The following is a 24,700-nucleotide window of genomic DNA, read 5'->3' as shown; positions in this document are numbered from 1 at the left end:
AGGAGGAATGTCTTTTGTATAAAGTGACATTAGAGACAGAACATGTACAGATCAGAGCAGCCTTTCTCAACCTTTTCAACACAGAGGAACTCTTGAAATAGTTCTCCGGTCTCGAGGAACCCCATGCTAAAAATGAGAAATCTACAACTCGTGATACATTAGTGTGATGGTCACTGGGAAGAATGGTCCTTACACTTGTGATCATTGGGAAGAATTACCTCCTTACAGATAGCTGAAAAGATCAATGGTGTCGGTGGGAACTTATCCGAGAGGCAGAAATGGCCCAATGCTGAAGGAACCTCTAGCAACCTCTGGAGGAACCCTGGTTGAGAATTACTGGATCAGTGGCTTATTTATTTCTTCAAGCTCATCGTGTATCCGCGTTATCTGTATATAGAGCCCATCAGTCATCTTCCTCTTATTTCTGGAGGAGAGAAGATCTCTGGAAGAGGAAAGGATGACAATGATTGGTCAATATGAGTTCTATTTCCTCAACACGTGTCTGTCAGGGAATAAAGAGATAAAAAGTATATGTATGATTGGATCAAAGACATTCTTTTATGTTTACATCCTCACTATGTATCTGTATATAGATCCCATCACTCATCTTCCTCACAGTGCCAGACCTCGTCCTCACTTCACAGGTATATTTCCCAGAATCCTCCAGCTGAGATGACGGCACTCTGTATGTATCAGATACATTGTATCCCCGCACAGTCCATCCATCTCTGTAGAAGGCAAAGTGCAGCTCTGTGCCGCCTCTGAGCGGATCCAGTCTGGTGTCACATCTCACCGTCATCTCACCTCCTTCTATTACCCTGGACGGAGTCACTTTTATTTCCGGAGGAGAGAAGAGCTCTGGAAGAGGAAATTGATAAAAAAAAGGGCAAACGATGAGATTGCATGAATTATACTTTAAATGTTGACATTCACACAATTCATTAAATAATTGACATCGGTGTTCGGCTATTGTATCCACTACAATAATACACAGTAATAGAGAACCCGGTGTGGTCAGCTTTATCACAAGTCACTTATTCTACCTGTATGTATATCTGGATGGTGAGTGATAAACCGAGACACGGGAGGAAACCAACATACAGACTTCTTATAGGCAATGGCCTGAGAGAGAATTGGGCTCAGGACCCCGGTGCTGCAAGGGAAGGCCGGTAATAAGTTCAATTAATGGAGCTTTAGAGCTTAGAAGTCGACTGCCAATGTAACCAGTTGGTCACTTTCTCATATATTCCAGACATATTTCTTGGCTTTAAAGTGATATTACACCCCCTATTGTTTATCACTTTCAGCATACTGAGTATGCAGCTTATCTTTAAATCCTTGCCTATGTTCCAGTTTTTAGCTGGCCCCATGACTACGGCCCCCAGGTTTCCTGTTCTAGGGTGACTCTTTTCTCTTGCAGCGTCCTATGGAACCAGCTTTTTTTTGCCGGGAGTTGTGTCTCCCTACACTTATTTTATATTTTTGCACACATTTGGTATATCAGTTTGTATTATCACATTTGGGAAGTGTGGGTAGTGTTGGCAGCTCTTTTTTTTTTACTATTTTTCATTTTTTATTTCTTTTTATATTTATTTTATGATCTATTTTTTTATTACTTTTTTTAAATCTATTTTATTTCTATTTTTATTTTATTTATTTTCTTAAATACAATTTTTTATTTTTACATGTATTCTTTATTTATTTGTATTGAGGTTAGTAGTGTGGCAGCTCACAAGGTTATACCTACTAGTGTCGGAGAGGAGGTGTGTATTGCATCCTGATTTATAAAAATTTTACTATCGCTGGGGCAGTATAACTAACCATTGGTCTTTGGCTCAAAAAGGTTGAAGACCTAAACAAAAAAGGAGGATTTAATTCTCTCGGCACGACGTCAACATGAACGCTACTCCAAAACCTGGACATTGTGGAACATGTTTGCCTTCACTGAGGAAGGGAAGGACCTCTTTGGAAATGATACTGCTGACTGAGAACCATTCCTGACTATTTATCTAACAAGATTAGCTGACTGGTGTCCATACCAGCATTGCCCACCCGCACCCCCCCAGCATCGCCCACTCGCACCCCCCAGCATCGTCCACCGGCACCCCCAAAGCATCGCCTACCTGCACCCCCCAGCATCCCCCACCCCCCAGCATCGTCCACCCGCACCCCCCCAGCATCACCCACCCATGCCCCCCCAGCATCTCCCACACACACCCCCCCAGCATTGCCCACCCACACCCCCCAGCATCTCCCACATGCACCCCTCAAGCATCACCCACCCACACCCACCCAGCATCTCCCACCCGCACCCTCCCAAGCATCACCCCCCCCGTACCCCCCCAGCATCTCCCACCCAAACACCCCCCAGCATCACCCACCCGCACCCCCAGCATGGTCCACCCGCACCCCCCCAGCATCATCCACCTGCACCCCCCAGCATTGTCCACCCACACCCCCCCAGCATCGCCCACCTGCACCCCCCAGCATCGCCTACTCGCATCCCCCCAGCATTTCCCACCCACACACCCCCCAGCATCACCCACCCTCACCCCCTAGCATCGTCCACCTGCACCCCCACAGCATCATCCAATCGCACCCCCCAGCATCACCCACACCTCAGCATCGTTCACCCTCAACCCCCAGCATCGTCCAACAGCACCCCCCCAGCATCACACACCCACACCCCCCCAACATCTCCCACTCACACACCCCCCAGAATCACCCACCTGCCCCCCCACAGCATCGTCCACCCGCATTTAAAGGGAGAGAGTGGTGGTACAAAAGGTAATAACTGCAGAGAATAATTTGATGGGGATTTCCCATTCTACATGATGTTATACTGTACCATTCCATATACTCCTCGTATCATTGTTGTTTTGATACCAAGGATTCTGTCTTTCGAGTAAAATAAAAGATTTGTAAAAAAAAAAGTTGGCTCTAATTTACCTTTCACAGAGAACAAGGATACATCTGAGTGCTCAAAAAACTTTCCCTGTGACACTGCGCTATCCAAAAAAGAAAGAAAGCTGCTAACACAATCACAAGGATAAAACAGTGAATAATAAAACAAATACCAAACCAAAGTGTAGCGCTTAACAAAGTTATGAATAGTCTAGTTAGTGCATCATCATACAGTTTAACCAAAACACCTTAAGTGTGACAATTCTTGAAAACTTGCATAGAAATAAAAAATACAGTCCAAACGAATAAAAATAAATTAAAAGTCTCTATGTGAGGAGTTGATCCAGTCCAAACGTGAAATACAGGTCACCATCCACCTTCTTAAATGAGACTAGCATGCAGGCACCCTGTGATGTTCCCGTCACCTTTAGAATTAAAGGCTTACCGGATAGTATGGATCCAAACGAATCTATATTCGAAGGATCATACAAGCTTATGACTTAGAAGCCAAAATTTGCAGGTGTAGATTTTCAAGGAAGTATCAACTCAGACTCCTCATAAAGTTGTCCCAACTAGTTGTTAAATCCACATCAGTATACTCCAGCTCAAAATGTTGAACTCATACAAAGGAAAAATAAGGAGCCACAATAGTGTAAATCCGTTTAAGAGAAAGAAATTTAATAAAAAAGTAATGAACTCACATGTAACCAAAGAAATCAAGCGCTTAATCCATAAAAACAGTGCTACAGCAGTAGTCCCGACGCGTTTCGTCCTCTACAGACGTCATCTGGGGTAGCACTACACTGTAGCATCATCACTTATATAGTAAACAGTCAATTTGGGCGAGAATTCCATCTGCCTGTGTCACCGCGTGTCATTTCCGGTTTAAGATGGCGCCCGGCGTGCGTTCCACGCCTCATTACAATGTTACAGCATGTATCAGCAGACAGACCATGCCCAAACATGTGTAAAATAAACCAATAAATGAAAACTAGGTTGGCCCAAACATTAGAAACATACCCAACGTAAAAATTAGCCAGACGTTGTGATTTATTCCACTCTGTAATACCGTTAGTAGTGTTTCCGGGTCATGATTAAACGCATAAGGGGCATGGGTACGGATCCAATCATTATCATACCCAGCCACCTATGCCGACAAAGCCACACCCACCACAGGGAGGCACCAACACAGTGGGCGTGTCGTACATAGAGAGCACTGATGCCCCCGTCAAGCGGCGATGGAACGCACCGCGTACCGGAAGCACCAGCACCACACGCACGTCCGACGCAAGGGGCGGCGTAAGAGGAAATACGTCACAACCCATCGGAGAGCGTCGAACATCGGAAGTGACGTGAACGGAAGGTACAACACATCCGGCCAGGATGTATCCGACAACAGGAAGTGATGTAATGAAAATACATCATCTCCGGTGTCAAGTGGGACATATGTAAACATACGCCGGACCATACATCCTAGAGGGGATGTACATTTAAGTACACCCATACTAATAAGTATGGGATGGGAACGATTATGTATATGTAATGAAAAGATGTTTTTAAAACAATCTTTATACAAAATATATATCAGCACCGACACAACACATGCCCGGACAAGCACTGTGACAAGTACTGATAGCACCTAAGGCAGATAGAATTCTGTCCCAAGACCAATATTATTAGTATAACATAAACAGCAATAATAGAAAGGCTGCCACTTACATAAAAATCAAAAAATCAAAAAATGTTAAAACAGATAAACAAATTAAAATAAAGCACTAAAATAAAATATTATCAATGTGCATATTAACCATTATTAATGAAGGCATTAATATCCCATTCTATGTTCAAACCAAATGGCGAGTAAGAACGAATCAAATATATCCAGTAGGTTTCTAATCTGGAAACACCCCGAGTCATAGCACCCCCCCTCCACGGAGGTGTATATTTGTCAATAGCTAAAAATTGGGTACCTGTTGGGTCACTGTTATGATGTTCCCTATAGTGTCTCGGGACAGTGTGTTTAGAGACCTTACTCTTTATTAAGGCTATGTGTTCCCCCACTCTAATCGCAAACGTCCTTGTCGTCCTCCCCACATATTGTTTACCACACGGGCACGTGATCAGATATACTACATACCGGGTACTACAGGTACAAAATGATTTTATAGTATGTGTTCTATTAGTTGTTGTTGATACAAACTCAGTTGTTTTATGTCTCCCAGCTATATTAAACTGACATACCACACATTTTTTGCAAGGATAAAAACCTGTTAGATTGTGAAAAAATGATGGGCGACAGGGAGGGTTAATGACATTGGGAGCAATGAAGTTCCGTAGAGAGGGTGCTCCCCTAAAAAGTACTTTCGCCCGTTCAGGTAACTTTAAATTGAGGACTGGATCACTTCTTAATACGTCCCAATGTTTATTAATGATGGTCTTGATTTGTTTATGCTGTACCGAAAAGGATGTAAGCATAGACCACCTATAAGTGTCCACAGGATCGTGACGGGCTTTCTCAATCACTAGGCTCTCCCTGTTAGTGTTAATAACCTTCTGTATCTCTACATCAAGAACCATAGCATCATATCCCTTGTCTTCAAATTTTTGTTTTAGGATTCCTGCCTGTGTCCTAAACGTATCAAGGTCCGTGCAATTCCTACGCAATCGTAGAAACTGACTGCGTGGTATCGAACTCAACCATGATCTATGGTGGCAGCTGTCAAGGGGAATAAAACTATTCCTATCAGTCGGTTTGAAATGCGTTTTGAACACAAATTTATTGTCTACTAATTCGATCTCTAAATCAAGAAAATTTATCCTAGAAAGGCTCATTTCAAATGACAGAGAAATCCCCCTATCGTTATTGTTCAAATTCTTAAAGAATTCAGTCAATGAATCAAATGAGCCATTCCATAGGAGGAGGATGTCGTCTATATACCTGGCCCACAGGACCAAAGAGGGGTTCCCCTGGGCATAGACGACATCCTCCTCCCACTTAGCCATGAATAAATTAGCAAGACTGGGGGCAAATTTGGCCCCCATTGCTACACCCCGTTGTTGTAAATAATACTTGTTGTTAAACCAAAAATAGTTATGTTCCATGGCAAATTCTAAAAGTTCTATGAGGTAATCACATTGGAATGATGCCAAAGAGTCCTCGCGATCTAAAAAGTATCGGACAGCATCTATACCCATTCCCTGAGGTATGCAAGTATAGAGGGACGCTACGTCAGCTGTAGCTATAATACATTGCTCATGAAGCACTAAACTTTCAAGTCTCCTGATTGTAGCACCCGTATCTTTAAGATAAGATGGGGTTTTTTTAACAAGGGGTTGCAAATAAAAATCTATATAACGGCCTATACGTGAAGTGACCGAATTTATGCCACTCACTATGGGCCTACCGGGAGGGCTCACCAGATCTTTGTGGATCTTCGGTAAGTAATAGATTACAGGAATTGAGGGGGAAATGGGAACCAAAAAGTTTTTTTCTTTATTGTTCAATATTTTTTGATCATAGCCTTTATTGATAAGATCTTTAAGTTGTTTTTTGTATATAATCGTAGGATTGTTGGGGAGTTGTTTATAGGTACCTGGCTCACCCAAGATCCTATGCATTTCAGCTTCGTATTTATCCCTGTCTAAAATCACAATACCCCCCCCCTTATCAGCTGGACGTATAACTACGTCTTTTTGCTCGCATAAGGACTTAAAACCGTTTGTTGAAAAAGTGGTTCTATTATTACACTTCGTAGGGAGTTTGTCAAGATCTCTTAGTACTAAGTCCTTAAATATTTTTACAGCTGGTACAGAGGGTACAGGGGGTATAAATAAAGATGGGTTAGCCAACCCAGAGTGTACAGTTCCCGAAGTGGCCGCTAGATAATCCGTTCTGAACGGGTTGGTTATCAAATACCGTTGAATGTTAATCTTTCTGATAAATTTATGTATATCAATGAAAGTATTGAATTTGTTAAGTCGTTTAGGGGGTGCGTATTTCAAGCCCTTGTCCAATACTGATAATTCAGCACTGGAGAAGGATTTCTTGCTTAAATTAAACACACCTTGTCCCACTAAACCCGCCTTCTTTTTCCTCCTCTGTAATCGCTCTCCCCCTCTACACCCTCTCTTGGGTCTTGATCCCTTTTTCGAATATGCGGATCCTCGCGAAAAACCTGGTTCCTATAGTTAGTATTAGGTGGATTATAACCAGATGGAATATAGGTATTATTCCCATTGTCTGAATCTCCTATTTCTCCCAATGGAGAAAATCTGTTATAAGTAGAAACGGGAGCCGCATTGTAATATTGGGGTCCACTATAATGAGGGTTAGATGGAGCATTATAGTAAGAGTTAAGAGGAGCGTGTCTAGGTGATGGAGAATAATAGGGAGAGCCATTATACTCTCTAAATGGGTGAGCATCATAATTATATGATCGTCCTCTATTAGAACCTCTACCCCCTCTTTTTCCTCGATTATTACCTCTTCCTCTGTGAGGATTATTAGGGGTGTGTGGAGTGTAATGATGCACTCTTTGCTGAGAGGAGGGTGGACCATCATACACCCTACTCTGTGCAGCCTCACTATAAGACATAGGAGGCAAAGCAACCCTCTGTGGGGCAGTGGAACCTCCAGATTGGGAACCACTCATGGGTTGTGTATCAGTGGCGGATGTGTTCTGAACCAATTTCTGCCAGCCAAAAACAGTACCCATCTTATAGTCATTAACATCTCTGGAGTATTTTTTCTGTTTCTTATATTTTTGTTCTCTATCCTCTTTTTCCAGATGGTTCAACAAATTGGCAGAGAGAGAATTGTATTCAGGGGTGTCTTTATATGACATTAATTTATCCTTAATTTCCTTAATTTCTTTATCAAGTAGGGCCATTTTACTGCTCTTCCTTGCAATCAGGAAACCCAACAAATTGGTTCCAGCCTCATTAAAGAACTTGAACCAGGTGTCTAGGTCTACTTCACCTTGTTGGGGATTTACATCCCACCTTAAGCTTCTGGGGACCATATGTTCTGCAATGTAATGCTGTAAGAACACAAGGTCCCATTGTAGGTGAAGTTCGGATGTCATAATATTTTTAAGTCTCATGAACATCCCTCCCACCTCGGTGTTATTACCAGTTGCCACGAAAACACCATCAGTATTAACTTTGTGCGAAGCACGGTATTCAAACACATCCATATCTACAGTGACGTATATGAAAAAGGATTGCTGCAATGTGTATATCCAAACAATATATAGACCAAAAAACTTTCCCTGTGACACTGCGCTATCCAAAAAAGAAAGAAAGCTGCTAACACAATCACAAGGATAAAACAGTGAATAATAAAACAAATACCAAACCAAAGTGTAGCGCTTAACAAAGTTATGAATAGTCTAGTTAGTGCATCATCATACAGTTTAACCAAAACACCTTAAGTGTGACAATTCTTGAAAACTTGCATAGAAATAAAAAATACAGTCCAAACGAATAAAAATAAATTAAAAGTCTCTATGTGAGGAGTTGATCCAGTCCAAACGTGAAATACAGGTCACCATCCACCTTCTTAAATGAGACTAGCATGCAGGCACCCTGTGATGTTCCCGTCACCTTTAGAATTAAAGGCTTACCGGATAGTATGGATCCAAACGAATCTATATTCGAAGGATCATACAAGCTTATGACTTAGAAGCCAAAATTTGCAGGTGTAGATTTTCAAGGAAGTATCAACTCAGACTCCTCATAAAGTTGTCCCAACTAGTTGTTAAATCCACATCAGTATACTCCAGCTCAAAATGTTGAACTCATACAAAGGAAAAATAAGGAGCCACAATAGTGTAAATCCGTTTAAGAGAAAGAAATTTAATAAAAAAGTAATGAACTCACATGTAACCAAAGAAATCAAGCGCTTAATCCATAAAAACAGTGCTACAGCAGTAGTCCCGACGCGTTTCGTCCTCTACAGACGTCATCTGGGGTAGCACTACACTGTAGCATCATCACTTATATAGTAAACAGTCAATTTGGGCGAGAATTCCATCTGCCTGTGTCACCGCGTGTCATTTCCGGTTTAAGATGGCGCCCGGCGTGCGTTCCACGCCTCATTACAATGTTACAGCATGTATCAGCAGACAGACCATGCCCAAACATGTGTAAAATAAACCAATAAATGAAAACTAGGTTGGCCCAAACATTAGAAACATACCCAACGTAAAAATTAGCCAGACGTTGTGATTTATTCCACTCTGTAATACCGTTAGTAGTGTTTCCGGGTCATGATTAAACGCATAAGGGGCATGGGTACGGAAATACGCACCCCCTAAACGACTTAACAAATTCAATACTTTCATTGATATACATAAATTTATCAGAAAGATTAACATTCAACGGTATTTGATAACCAACCCGTTCAGAACGGATTATCTAGCGGCCACTTCGGGAACTGTACACTCTGGGTTGGCTAACCCATCTTTATTTATACCCCCTGTACCCTCTGTACCAGCTGTAAAAATATTTAAGGACTTAGTACTAAGAGATCTTGACAAACTCCCTACGAAGTGTAATAATAGAACCACTTTTTCAACAAACGGTTTTAAGTCCTTATGCGAGCAAAAAGACGTAGTTATACGTCCAGCTGATAAGGGGGGGGGTATTGTGATTTTAGACAGGGATAAATACGAAGCTGAAATGCATAGGATCTTGGGTGAGCCAGGTACCTATAAACAACTCCCCAACAATCCTACGATTATATACAAAAAACAACTTAAAGATCTTATCAATAAAGGCTATGATCAAAAAATATTGAACAATAAAGAAAAAAACTTTTTGGTTCCCATTTCCCCCTCAATTCCTGTAATCTATTACTTACCGAAGATCCACAAAGATCTGGTGAGCCCTCCCGGTAGGCCCATAGTGAGTGGCATAAATTCGGTCACTTCACGTATAGGCCGTTATATAGATTTTTATTTGCAACCCCTTGTTAAAAAAACCCCATCTTATCTTAAAGATACGGGTGCTACAATCAGGAGACTTGAAAGTTTAGTGCTTCATGAGCAATGTATTATAGCTACAGCTGACGTAGCGTCCCTCTATACTTGCATACCTCAGGGAATGGGTATAGATGCTGTCCGATACTTTTTAGATCGCGAGGACTCTTTGGCATCATTCCAATGTGATTACCTCATAGAACTTTTAGAATTTGCCATGGAACATAACTATTTTTGGTTTAACAACAAGTATTATTTACAACAACGGGGTGTAGCAATGGGGGCCAAATTTGCCCCCAGTCTTGCTAATTTATTCATGGCTAAGTGGGAGGAGGATGTCGTCTATGCCCAGGGGAACCCCTCTTTGGTCCTGTGGGCCAGGTATATAGACGACATCCTCCTCCTATGGAATGGCTCATTTGATTCATTGACTGAATTCTTTAAGAATTTGAACAATAACGATAGGGGGATTTCTCTGTCATTTGAAATGAGCCTTTCTAGGATAAATTTTCTTGATTTAGAGATCGAATTAGTAGACAATAAATTTGTGTTCAAAACGCATTTCAAACCGACTGATAGGAATAGTTTTATTCCCCTTGACAGCTGCCACCATAGATCATGGTTGAGTTCGATACCACGCAGTCAGTTTCTACGATTGCGTAGGAATTGCACGGACCTTGATACGTTTAGGACACAGGCAGGAATCCTAAAACAAAAATTTGAAGACAAGGGATATGATGCTATGGTTCTTGATGTAGAGATACAGAAGGTTATTAACACTAACAGGGAGAGCCTAGTGATTGAGAAAGCCCGTCACGATCCTGTGGACACTTATAGGTGGTCTATGCTTACATCCTTTTCGGTACAGCATAAACAAATCAAGACCATCATTAATAAACATTGGGACGTATTAAGAAGTGATCCAGTCCTCAATTTAAAGTTACCTGAACGGGCGAAAGTACTTTTTAGGGGAGCACCCTCTCTACGGAACTTCATTGCTCCCAATGTCATTAACCCTCCCTGTCGCCCATCATTTTTTCACAATCTAACAGGTTTTTATCCTTGCAAAAAATGTGTGGTATGTCAGTTTAATATAGCTGGGAGACATAAAACAACTGAGTTTGTATCAACAACAACTAATAGAACACATACTATAAAATCATTTTGTACCTGTAGTACCCGGTATGTAGTATATCTGATCACGTGCCCGTGTGGTAAACAATATGTGGGGAGGACGACAAGGACGTTTGCGATTAGAGTGGGGGAACACATAGCCTTAATAAAGAGTAAGGTCTCTAAACACACTGTCCCGAGACACTATAGGGAACATCATAACAGTGACCCAACAGGTACCCAATTTTTAGCTATTGACAAATATACACCTCCGTGGAGGGGGGGTGCTATGACTCGGGGTGTTTCCAGATTAGAAACCTACTGGATATATTTGATTCGTTCTTACTCGCCATTTGGTTTGAACATAGAATGGGATATTAATGCCTTCATTAATAATGGTTAATATGCACATTGATAATATTTTATTTTAGTGCTTTATTTTAATTTGTTTATCTGTTTTAACATTTTTTGATTTTTTGATTTTTATGTAAGTGGCAGCCTTTCTATTATTGCTGTTTATGTTATACTAATAATATTGGTCTTGGGACAGAATTCTATCTGCCTTAGGTGCTATCAGTACTTGTCACAGTGCTTGTCCGGGCATGTGTTGTGTCGGTGCTGATATATATTTTGTATAAAGATTGTTTTAAAAACATCTTTTCATTACATATACATAATCGTTCCCATCCCATACTTATTAGTATGGGTGTACTTAAATGTACATCCCCTCTAGGATGTATGGTCCGGCGTATGTTTACATATGTCCCACTTGACACCGGAGATGATGTATTTTCATTACATCACTTCCTGTTGTCGGATACATCCTGGCCGGATGTGTTGTACCTTCCGTTCACGTCACTTCCGATGTTCGACGCTCTCCGATGGGTTGTGACGTATTTCCTCTTACGCCGCCCCTTGCGTCGGACGTGCGTGTGGTGCTGGTGCTTCCGGTACGCGGTGCGTTCCATCGCCGCTTGACGGGGGCATCAGTGCTCTCTATGTACGACACGCCCACTGTGTTGGTGCCTCCCTGTGGTGGGTGTGGCTTTGTCGGCATAGGTGGCTGGGTATGATAATGATTGGATCCGTACCCATGCCCCTTATGCGTTTAATCATGACCCGGAAACACTACTAACGGTATTACAGAGTGGAATAAATCACAACGTCTGGCTAATTTTTACGTTGGGTATGTTTCTAATGTTTGGGCCAACCTAGTTTTCATTTATTGGTTTATTTTACACATGTTTGGGCATGGTCTGTCTGCTGATACATGCTGTAACATTGTAATGAGGCGTGGAACGCACGCCGGGCGCCATCTTAAACCGGAAATGACACGCGGTGACACAGGCAGATGGAATTCTCGCCCAAATTGACTGTTTACTATATAAGTGATGATGCTACAGTGTAGTGCTACCCCAGATGACGTCTGTAGAGGACGAAACGCGTCGGGACTACTGCTGTAGCACTGTTTTTATGGATTAAGCGCTTGATTTCTTTGGTTACATGTGAGTTCATTACTTTTTTATTAAATTTCTTTCTCTTAAACGGATTTACACTATTGTGGCTCCTTATTTTTCCTTTGTATGAGTTCAACATTTTGAGCTGGAGTATACTGATGTGGATTTAACAACTAGTTGGGACAACTTTATGAGGAGTCTGAGTTGATACTTCCTTGAAAATCTACACCTGCAAATTTTGGCTTCTAAGTCATAAGCTTGTATGATCCTTCGAATATAGATTCGTTTGGATCCATACTATCCGGTAAGCCTTTAATTCTAAAGGTGACGGGAACATCACAGGGTGCCTGCATGCTAGTCTCATTTAAGAAGGTGGATGGTGACCTGTATTTCACGTTTGGACTGGATCAACTCCTCACATAGAGACTTTTAATTTATTTTTATTCGTTTGGACTGTATTTTTTATTTCTATGCAAGTTTTCAAGAATTGTCACACTTAAGGTGTTTTGGTTAAACTGTATGATGATGCACTAACTAGACTATTCATAACTTTGTTAAGCGCTACACTTTGGTTTGGTATTTGTTTTATTATTCACTGTTTTATCCTTGTGATTGTGTTAGCAGCTTTCTTTCTTTTTTGGATAGCGCAGTGTCACAGGGAAAGTTTTTTGGTCTATATATTGTTTGGATATACACATTGCAGCAATCCTTTTTCATATACGTCACTGTAGATATGGATGTGTTTGAATACCGTGCTTCGCACAAAGTTAATACTGATGGTGTTTTCGTGGCAACTGGTAATAACACCGAGGTGGGAGGGATGTTCATGAGACTTAAAAATATTATGACATCCGAACTTCACCTACAATGGGACCTTGTGTTCTTACAGCATTACATTGCAGAACATATGGTCCCCAGAAGCTTAAGGTGGGATGTAAATCCCCAACAAGGTGAAGTAGACCTAGACACCTGGTTCAAGTTCTTTAATGAGGCTGGAACCAATTTGTTGGGTTTCCTGATTGCAAGGAAGAGCAGTAAAATGGCCCTACTTGATAAAGAAATTAAGGAAATTAAGGATAAATTAATGTCATATAAAGACACCCCTGAATACAATTCTCTCTCTGCCAATTTGTTGAACCATCTGGAAAAAGAGGATAGAGAACAAAAATATAAGAAACAGAAAAAATACTCCAGAGATGTTAATGACTATAAGATGGGTACTGTTTTTGGCTGGCAGAAATTGGTTCAGAACACATCCGCCACTGATACACAACCCATGAGTGGTTCCCAATCTGGAGGTTCCACTGCCCCACAGAGGGTTGCTTTGCCTCCTATGTCTTATAGTGAGGCTGCACAGAGTAGGGTGTATGATGGTCCACCCTCCTCTCAGCAAAGAGTGCATCATTACACTCCACACACCCCTAATAATCCTCACAGAGGAAGAGGTAATAATCGAGGAAAAAGAGGGGGTAGAGGTTCTAATAGAGGACGATCATATAATTATGATGCTCACCCATTTAGAGAGTATAATGGCTCTCCCTATTATTCTCCATCACCTAGACACGCTCCTCTTAACTCTTACTATAATGCTCCATCTAACCCTCATTATAGTGGACCCCAATATTACAATGCGGCTCCCGTTTCTACTTATAACAGATTTTCTCCATTGGGAGAAATAGGAGATTCAGACAATGGGAATAATACCTATATTCCATCTGGTTATAATCCACCTAATACTAACTATAGGAACCAGGTTTTTCGCGAGGATCCGCATATTCGAAAAAGGGATCAAGACCCAAGAGAGGGTGTAGAGGGGGAGAGCGATTACAGAGGAGGAAAAAGAAGGCGGGTTTAGTGGGACAAGGTGTGTTTAATTTAAGCAAGAAATCCTTCTCCAGTGCTGAATTATCAGTATTGGACAAGGGCTTGAAATACGCACCCCCTAAACGACTTAACAAATTCAATACTTTCATTGATATACATAAATTTATCAGAAAGATTAACATTCAACGGTATTTGATAACCAACCCGTTCAGAACGGATTATCTAGCGGCCACTTCGGGAACTGTACACTCTGGGTTGGCTAACCCATCTTTATTTATACCCCCTGTACCCTCTGTACCAGCTGTAAAAATATTTAAGGACTTAGTACTAAGAGATCTTGACAAACTCCCTACGAAGTGTAATAATAGAACCACTTTTTCAACAAACGGTTTTAAGTCCTTATGCGAGCAAAAAGACGTAGTTATACGTCCAGCTGATAAGGGGGGGGGTATTGTGATTTTAGACAGGGATAAATACGAAGCTGAAATGCATAGGATCTTGGGTGAGCCAGGTACCTATAAACAACTCCCCAACAATCCTACGATTATATACAAAAAACAACTTAAAGATCTTATCAATAAAGGCTATGATCAAAAAATATTGAACAATAAAGAAAAAAACTTTTTGGTTCCCATTTCCCCCTCAATTCCTGTAATCTATTACTTACCGAAGATCCACAAAGATCTGGTGAGCCCTCCCGGTAGGCCCATAGTGAGTGGCATAAATTCGGTCACTTCACGTATAGGCCGTTATATAGATTTTTATTTGCAACCCCTTGTTAAAAAAACCCCATCTTATCTTAAAGATACGGGTGCTACAATCAGGAGACTTGAAAGTTTAGTGCTTCATGAGCAATGTATTATAGCTACAGCTGACGTAGCGTCCCTCTATACTTGCATACCTCAGGGAATGGGTATAGATGCTGTCCGATACTTTTTAGATCGCGAGGACTCTTTGGCATCATTCCAATGTGATTACCTCATAGAACTTTTAGAATTTGCCATGGAACATAACTATTTTTGGTTTAACAACAAGTATTATTTACAACAACGGGGTGTAGCAATGGGGGCCAAATTTGCCCCCAGTCTTGCTAATTTATTCATGGCTAAGTGGGAGGAGGATGTCGTCTATGCCCAGGGGAACCCCTCTTTGGTCCTGTGGGCCAGGTATATAGACGACATCCTCCTCCTATGGAATGGCTCATTTGATTCATTGACTGAATTCTTTAAGAATTTGAACAATAACGATAGGGGGATTTCTCTGTCATTTGAAATGAGCCTTTCTAGGATAAATTTTCTTGATTTAGAGATCGAATTAGTAGACAATAAATTTGTGTTCAAAACGCATTTCAAACCGACTGATAGGAATAGTTTTATTCCCCTTGACAGCTGCCACCATAGATCATGGTTGAGTTCGATACCACGCAGTCAGTTTCTACGATTGCGTAGGAATTGCACGGACCTTGATACGTTTAGGACACAGGCAGGAATCCTAAAACAAAAATTTGAAGACAAGGGATATGATGCTATGGTTCTTGATGTAGAGATACAGAAGGTTATTAACACTAACAGGGAGAGCCTAGTGATTGAGAAAGCCCGTCACGATCCTGTGGACACTTATAGGTGGTCTATGCTTACATCCTTTTCGGTACAGCATAAACAAATCAAGACCATCATTAATAAACATTGGGACGTATTAAGAAGTGATCCAGTCCTCAATTTAAAGTTACCTGAACGGGCGAAAGTACTTTTTAGGGGAGCACCCTCTCTACGGAACTTCATTGCTCCCAATGTCATTAACCCTCCCTGTCGCCCATCATTTTTTCACAATCTAACAGGTTTTTATCCTTGCAAAAAATGTGTGGTATGTCAGTTTAATATAGCTGGGAGACATAAAACAACTGAGTTTGTATCAACAACAACTAATAGAACACATACTATAAAATCATTTTGTACCTGTAGTACCCGGTATGTAGTATATCTGATCACGTGCCCGTGTGGTAAACAATATGTGGGGAGGACGACAAGGACGTTTGCGATTAGAGTGGGGGAACACATAGCCTTAATAAAGAGTAAGGTCTCTAAACACACTGTCCCGAGACACTATAGGGAACATCATAACAGTGACCCAACAGGTACCCAATTTTTAGCTATTGACAAATATACACCTCCGTGGAGGGGGGGTGCTATGACTCGGGGTGTTTCCAGATTAGAAACCTACTGGATATATTTGATTCGTTCTTACTCGCCATTTGGTTTGAACATAGAATGGGATATTAATGCCTTCATTAATAATGGTTAATATGCACATTGATAATATTTTATTTTAGTGCTTTATTTTAATTTGTTTATCTGTTTTAACATTTTTTGATTTTTTGATTTTTATGTAAGTGGCAGCCTTTCTATTATTGCTGTTTATGTTATACTAATAATATTGGTCTTGGGACAGAATTCTATCTGCCTTAGGTGCTATCAGTACTTGTCACAGTGCTTGTCCGGGCATGTGTTGTGTCGGTGCTGATATATATTTTGTATAAAGATTGTTTTAAAAACATCTTTTCATTACATATACATAATCGTTCCCATCCCATACTTATTAGTATGGGTGTACTTAAATGTACATCCCCTCTAGGATGTATGGTCCGGCGTATGTTTACATATGTCCCACTTGACACCGGAGATGATGTATTTTCATTACATCACTTCCTGTTGTCGGATACATCCTGGCCGGATGTGTTGTACCTTCCGTTCACGTCACTTCCGATGTTCGACGCTCTCCGATGGGTTGTGACGTATTTCCTCTTACGCCGCCCCTTGCGTCGGACGTGCGTGTGGTGCTGGTGCTTCCGGTACGCGGTGCGTTCCATCGCCGCTTGACGGGGGCATCAGTGCTCTCTATGTACGACACGCCCACTGTGTTGGTGCCTCCCTGTGGTGGGTGTGGCTTTGTCGGCATAGGTGGCTGGGTATGATAATGATTGGATCCGTACCCATGCCCCTTATGCGTTTAATCATGACCCGGAAACACTACTAACGGTATTACAGAGTGGAATAAATCACAACGTCTGGCTAATTTTTACGTTGGGTATGTTTCTAATGTTTGGGCCAACCTAGTTTTCATTTATTGGTTTATTTTACACATGTTTGGGCATGGTCTGTCTGCTGATACATGCTGTAACATTGTAATGAGGCGTGGAACGCACGCCGGGCGCCATCTTAAACCGGAAATGACACGCGGTGACACAGGCAGATGGAATTCTCGCCCAAATTGACTGTTTACTATATAAGTGATGATGCTACAGTGTAGTGCTACCCCAGATGACGTCTGTAGAGGACGAAACGCGTCGGGACTACTGCTGTAGCACTGTTTTTATGGATTAAGCGCTTGATTTCTTTGGTTACATGTGAGTTCATTACTTTTTTATTAAATTTCTTTCTCTTAAACGGATTTACACTATTGTGGCTCCTTATTTTTCCTTTGTATGAGTTCAACATTTTGAGCTGGAGTATACTGATGTGGATTTAACAACTAGTTGGGACAACTTTATGAGGAGTCTGAGTTGATACTTCCTTGAAAATCTACACCTGCAAATTTTGGCTTCTAAGTCATAAGCTTGTATGATCCTTCGAATATAGATTCGTTTGGATCCATACTATCCGGTAAGCCTTTAATTCTAAAGGTGACGGGAACATCACAGGGTGCCTGCATGCTAGTCTCATTTAAGAAGGTGGATGGTGACCTGTATTTCACGTTTGGACTGGATCAACTCCTCACATAGAGACTTTTAATTTATTTTTATTCGTTTGGACTGTATTTTTTATTTCTATGCAAGTTTTCAAGAATTGTCACACTTAAGGTGTTTTGGTTAAACTGTATGATGATGCACTAACTAGACTATTCATAACTTTGTTAAGCGCTACACTTTGGTTTGGTATTTACATCTGAGTGCTCATGAACATATTTACGATCATTGCGTTGTATTTGTTTAGTACATTTGTACCGTCCAGACTGACTCCTCGTTATATTAGGAATATCGAATGTGGAGTCTGATTCTGATGGTTTTATCTCCTGATCATCCTTGTAGAATTTTATGTTTATTGCCTTATATATTCAATGATGACATCTCAGAGTCAGGGGGTCTCCTTCATAGATGGCAGATGGAGGTCTCTGCAGGAGGACAAGATCTGAAATGTAAAAAAATGATACTTTAGGTTGTTCTATTCACACCCAACAATCTGTAATGATGGAGATGAGATGGACGACTCACGATATGTAATATTTAGGAAGACGGGATCACTGATATCACCACCGATGGTCTGGCACTGGTAATCTCCACTGTCCTGTCCTAATGAAGATCTAATGATATGAAGTCTCTGTTTATCTCCAGGTATTGGTCTCCTATCTTTGTACCAGTGAGGCCGCGTACACACGCGGGGACTGTTCGCTCAACTTTGTCCGCTGAACAGTGTTTCAGCGGACAGTCCGCCGTGTGTGGGCTTTCAGCGGACAGTTTCAGCGGACAGTTTGACGAACAAAGTTTTTCGGAAATTCCGAAAAACTGTCCGCTGAAACTTTGTTTGAGCGGACAGTCCGCCCGTGTGTGGGCCAGTCCGCTGTAGTTTTGAAATGAGCGGACTGTTCCCGCCCGGAGAAAAGTCCGCTCATTTCGAGCGCGTGTCCAGGTAGGCGGGGCCCGCGACGCAGACGTCGCGGGCTCCGCCGCCTGGAATGGACTTAAAGTGGAACCCCAACGCCGAAAAAAATCGGCGTGGGGGTCCCCCCAAAGTCCACAACAGACCCTTGTCCGAGCACGCTACCCGGCCGGCCAGGAAAGGGGGGCGAGCGAGCGCGCCCCTCCTCCCGAGCCGTACCAGGCCGCGTGCCCTCAACATGGGGGGTGCCTTGGGGAAGGGGGGGCCGCGCGGCCCCCCCACCCCAAAGCACCTTGTCCCCATGTTGATGAGGACAAGGGCCTCTTCCCGACAACCCTGGCCGTTGGTTGTCGGGGTCTGCGGGCGGGGGGCTTATCGGAATCCGGGAGCCCCCTTTAATAAGGGGGCCCCCGGATACCGGCCCCCCACCCTATGTGAATGAGTATGGGGTACAATGTACCCCTACCCATTCACCTGTAAAATAAAAGTACAAAAAAAAAACAACACACGAGATAAAATATTTTATTGCACAGCTCCGGGGGTCTTCCGTCTTCGGGGGTCTTCTCGCCGGACTCCTCCGCTATCTTCTTGTAGCTCTTTTACTAGCGGAGGAGTCCGGCTTTCTTCCTCCCCGCCGCCGGCCTCTTCTCCCGACTTCGGGGGTCTTGTCCCCCTCTTCGGTTCTTCTGCCGGGCCACCGCGCCTTCTTATAGCTCTTTTACAGGCGGTGGCCCGGTCTTCTGTCGCCGCCTTCCGTTCTTCTGCCGGGCCACCGCGCCTTCTTATAGCTCTTTTAGAGGCGGTGGCCCGGTCTTCTGTCGCCGCTGTCGCCTTCCGGTCGCCTTCCATTCTTCTTCTTCTTCTTCAGGAGATGTTGACACGACGATCTCTCCGGCCGGAATGCCAGAGCCGCGCTGTGCGGCCACTTATATAGTGACAATGGGGCGGTGTCACATGGTATATGTCACATGGGTTGGTCACATGGGTTGATGTCACATGGGGACTATGACATCGTAAGGGGGCGGGGTCCCCATGTGACACCGCCCCATTGTCACTATATAAGTGGCCGCAAAGCGCGGCTCTGGCATTCCGGCCGGAGAGAGCGACGTGTCAACATCTCCTGGAGAAGAAGAAGAAGAACAAGAAGAAGAACGGAAGGCGACCGGAAGGCGGCGGCGGCGGCGACAGAAGACCGGGCCACCCCCTGTAAAAGAGCTATAAGAAGGCGCGGTGGCCCGGCAGAAGAACCGAAGAGGGGGACAAGACCCCTGAAGTCGGGAGAAGAGGCTGGCGGCGGGGAGGAAGAAAGCCGGACTCCTCCGCTAGTAAAAGAGCTACAAGAAGATAGCGGAGGAGTCCGGCGAGAAGACCCCCGAAGACGGAAGACCCCCGGAGCTGTGCAATAAAATATTTTATCTCGTGTGTTGTTTTTTTTTTGTACTTTTATTTTACAGGTGAATGGGTAGGGGTACATTGTACCCCATACTCATTCACATAGGGTGGGGGGCCGGTATCCAGGGGCCCCCTTATTAAAGGGGGCTCCCGGATTCCGATAAGCCCCCCGCCCGCAGACCCCGACAACCAACGGCCAGGGTTGTCGGGAAGAGGCCCTTGTCCTCATCAACATGGGGACAAGGTGCTTTGGGGTGGGGGGGCCGCGCGGCCCCCCCTTCCCCAAGGCACCCCCCATGTTGAGGGCACGCGGCCTGGTACGGCTGGGGGGGGGGGCGCGCTCGCTCGCCCCCCTTTCCTGGCCGGCCGGGTAGCGTGCTCGGACAAGGGTCTGTTGTGGACTTTGGGGGAACCCCCACGCCGATTTTTTTCGGCGTTGGGGTTCCCCTTTAAGTCCATACCAGGCGGCGGAGCCCGCGACGTCTCCTTCGCGGGCCCCGCCTACCTGGAGACGCGCTCCAAATGAGCGGACTGTTGCCTCGTGTGTGGGCGAGTCCGTTCATTTCAAAAGTTGCGCGGACTTAGTACGACGAACAAAGTTTGCCGTATTTGTCCGCTCAAAAAGTGCCGTGTGTGGGCGTGTTCGTTCATTCAAAAGTTTGAGCGGACTGTTTGACGAACTTAGTTTCGGCAGACAGTCCCCGCGTGTGTACGCGGCCTGATAGGTCCGGGGCTCCTCTGGTGCAGTAGACGGCACATCACATGTTAGAGTCACATTGTCAAAGTATAATATATTCCCCCAGTTGGGTGTGAAGGTCACCACAGGTTTGATGGCCCCTCCTATAGAAGAAAAGAGATCACACAGAACACATAGAGAGCACAGTGTGCAGCAAAACACAGAAAAGTGATGTTCTCATGTCAGATATTTGTCGTCCTGGACACAGAGATTTTAAAACATGTTAGTAAATCTCTGTAATAAAGAAAACGACCTCCCTTAATGCTTAGGTTTGATTCAAGTTTTTTTTCTTTTTTAACCACTTACAGTCTGCCCTACAGAAGTTTTACTTCTACAGGACAGCAGCTGTGCACCAGATCATATATATATATATATATATATATATATATCTCGCCTTGATTAGACTATCCCCCCCTTCAGTCCATAATGAATGCTGCTGCAAGACTCATCCACCTTACCAACCATTCCGTGTCCTCCACCAACTATTCAGTGTCTTTAACCCTCTGCCAATCCTTCCATTGGCTTTCACTCACCCAACAAATACAATTTAAAGTACTAACAATAACTTACAAAGCCATCCATAACTCTGCCCCCAGCTACATCACTGACCTAGTCCCAAAATACCAACCAAGCCGCTCTCATCGGTCATCCCAAGACCTCCTGCTCTGTAGCTCCCATGTCACCTCCTCCCCCATGCTCGCCTCCAGGATTTCTCCAGAGCGTCTCCCATCATTTGGAACTCCTTACCCCCAATCTGCCTGACTGTCCCCTAACCTATCCATCTTTAGGCGATCGCTGAAAACCCTTCTCTTCAAAAGAAGCCTATCCTGCTTCTAACTAACAGTTTTGCTTCCTCCTTCAGCTCATCCCCCACAGCTATTACCTTTTGTATCAATTGACCCTTCCTTTTTAGATTGTAAGCTCTAAGGAGCAGGGCCCTCTTATTCCTCTTGTAACTGTAACTGTAATGTCTGCCCTCATGTTGTAAAGCTCTGCGCAAACTGTTGGCGCTATATAAAACCTGTATAATAATAATAATAATAATATTGTATTACCTCCTTAGCAATCCTCTTCTATTATGCCTTGTGTAGCCACCAGTCACCCCAACACCACCAACCTTTATGATGCTCTTTTCAATCATCAACCAGACCCTTTCCCATCCCTTCCTATGCAGTTCCAGTCAATTGGCCATCAGACTCTGAACTATGTATCAATCAGATCCCCTTTAACTAAACCAGACACCCTCATTCACCTCTCTCATGGAGTGATCGGCGCCCTCACCAGTCGAGTGGTAAATATTCAAGGCTGGTATCTACTAGGAAAGCGGTTCTAATTTAAAACGATATTTTAATGATATGAGACAGTTGGCAGTAGACCCAGGACACATCTCCCGTTACCCAACCCTAGAATTTCCCCAACCTTTGAGTACATTTTTCTCCCAATATATAATAATAATAATAATAATAATAATAATAATACATTTTATTTATAACACCTCTCACCTCTCTTATGGAGTGATCAGTGCCCTCACGAGTCGAGTGGTAAATATTCAAGGCTGGTATCTACTAGGAAATCGGTTCTAATTTAAAACGATATTTTAAGGATATGAGACAGTTGGCAGTAGACCCAGGACACATCTCCCGTTACCCAACCCTAGAATTTCCCCAACCTTTGAGTACATTTTTCTCCCAAGATACAATAATAATAATAATAATAATAATAATAATACATTTTATTTATAACCCCTCTCACCTCTCTCATGGAGTGATCAGTGCCCTCACCAGTCGAGTGGTAAAGATTCAAGGCTGGTATCTACTAGGAAAGCGATTCTAATTTAAAACAATATTTTAATGATATGAGACAGTTGGCAGTAGACCCAGAACACATCTCCCGTTACCCAACCCTAGAATTTCCCCAACCTTTGAGTACATTTTTCTCCCAAGATATAATAATAATAATAATAATAATACATTTTATTTATAACGCACTTTCCATCAAAAGACCTCAAAGTGCTACATAGTTACAATAAAAACAAACAGATAACATAATTCAAAACAATTTTCTAAAAAGAAAAGTCTTCAATCCCTAAAATTTTCAGTAAACTGAGAAACCCTCAAACTATCAGGCAAAGCATTCCACAAACGTGGGGTAGCAGCACAAAAAGCCCTATCTCCCATTGTTTTCAATCTAGTTTTTGGAATCTCTAGACAATTCAAATTAGTTGAGCGAAGGGAACAAGGTAAATTTTGCAATCTTAGCCCTTGTACACACGGTCGGAGAATCCGTCGGAATGTGTCCTATTGGACCGTGTCGTCGGATAATCCGACTGTGTGTGGTATGCATCGGACTGATTCAGTCGGAATATCCGTCGGACCCAATTTTCCAACATGTTGGAAATATTTCCTGACCAACTGGGCCGATCGGACATACTCCGATCATGCGTAGAGAATTTTGATCGGACCAAGTGCCACGCATGCTCAGATCAAATTCCTACATCAAAGCTATTGGCTCCTAGCCTGAATGTAGTCCCATCGTAACGAAATTACGTCATCACGTTCTGAAAGATTGAATTTTTCGCCAACTTTGTCCGACCGTGTGTATGCAACAGTTTCGGACAAGATCCGACGAACAAAATCCGACGGGCAAAATCCAATGGGTTTGGTTGTGGAAATCTCCGACCGTGTGTACAGGGGCTAAGAAGTTCCTTAAGATAAAGTGGAGCATGTCCAAATATGCATTGATGGGCAAGAAGAGAGACCTTATACTCAATCCTAGCAGAAAGCGCAAGCCAATGAAGAGATTCAACCCCCCTGGCGGTATTCCCGAGTCTGGCTCGGGGTGGAATTTTCATACCAAAAGCGGTAACCCCGAGCCAGACTCGGGACCGCATCGCTGGATCCAGGAGGAGGTTTACTTACCTTCTCCCTCGGATCCAGCATTGTCTCCCCGCTGTACGAGCGAGCCGTGTCTCGCTCGATGCATCACATCGCCGATCTCCATGCCCTGCGAGCGTTGCGACGCACGGGGACGGAGATCGGCGCCAAATTCAAAAAGTGAAACAAACAGTAAACATACAGTATAATGTAATCTTACAGATTACATCGCTGTATGTAAATATTTCACATCCCCTTTGTCCCTAGTGGTCTGCCCAGTGTCCTGCATGCAGTTTTATATAATAAAAACTGTTCTTTATGCCTGGAAACTGGAGATTGTCCATAGCAACCAAAACTGTCCCTTTACATCGAAAATGGTTTTAGACCAGATAGAAAACAGCGATAATAAATTGGAATCACTCACAGAATTGAGCGATAGCGATTTGTGGGGAGATCCGTCATCAAATACTGAAAAGTAATGACAGCGACAATTCTGCAACTCAGCAAATTTCAGTGTTTTTGATTTGATTACATTATTGAATAATTTTTATTATTGTTATATTATTATTTGGTACAATTATTTATAATTATTTATTATATTATAATTTATGATTTCATTTTTCAAACTTTATTATACCCGGGATGTCTGCTAGACTCTGGTTTGGACAGATTTAAGAGAGTTATTCCTAAGAATTGCAGGACTACAATATAAAACGCCAAATTTTCATGCAAAATAATTGTACCGCTTTTAGCACCTAAAATCCGAAAT

At 42.9% G+C, this 24,700-nt stretch overlaps 1 pseudogene across 1 annotated transcript; it reads right to left on the bottom strand.

Moving 5' to 3' along the window:
* Positions 1-322: 322 nt before the first annotated feature.
* On the bottom strand, positions 323-21,226 carry LOC143942185 (Fc receptor-like A; annotated as a pseudogene). Its single transcript, XR_013264727.1, has 5 exons — positions 20,888-21,226; positions 18,546-18,717; positions 18,218-18,462; positions 577-1,018; positions 323-442 (listed from the first exon to the last, which is right to left on the bottom strand). The product of XR_013264727.1 is annotated as an Fc receptor-like A (transcript).
* Positions 21,227-24,700: the final 3,474 nt, after the last annotated feature.

This window comes from Lithobates pipiens, unplaced genomic scaffold (genome assembly GCF_037356315.1).
Source record: "Lithobates pipiens isolate NorthernLeopardFrog02 unplaced genomic scaffold, aLitPip1_a1.2 Scaffold_30, whole genome shotgun sequence".
Classification (NCBI taxonomy): Eukaryota; Metazoa; Chordata; class Amphibia; order Anura; family Ranidae; genus Lithobates; species Lithobates pipiens.
This window is presented reverse-complemented; position numbering and strand designations above follow the sequence as displayed.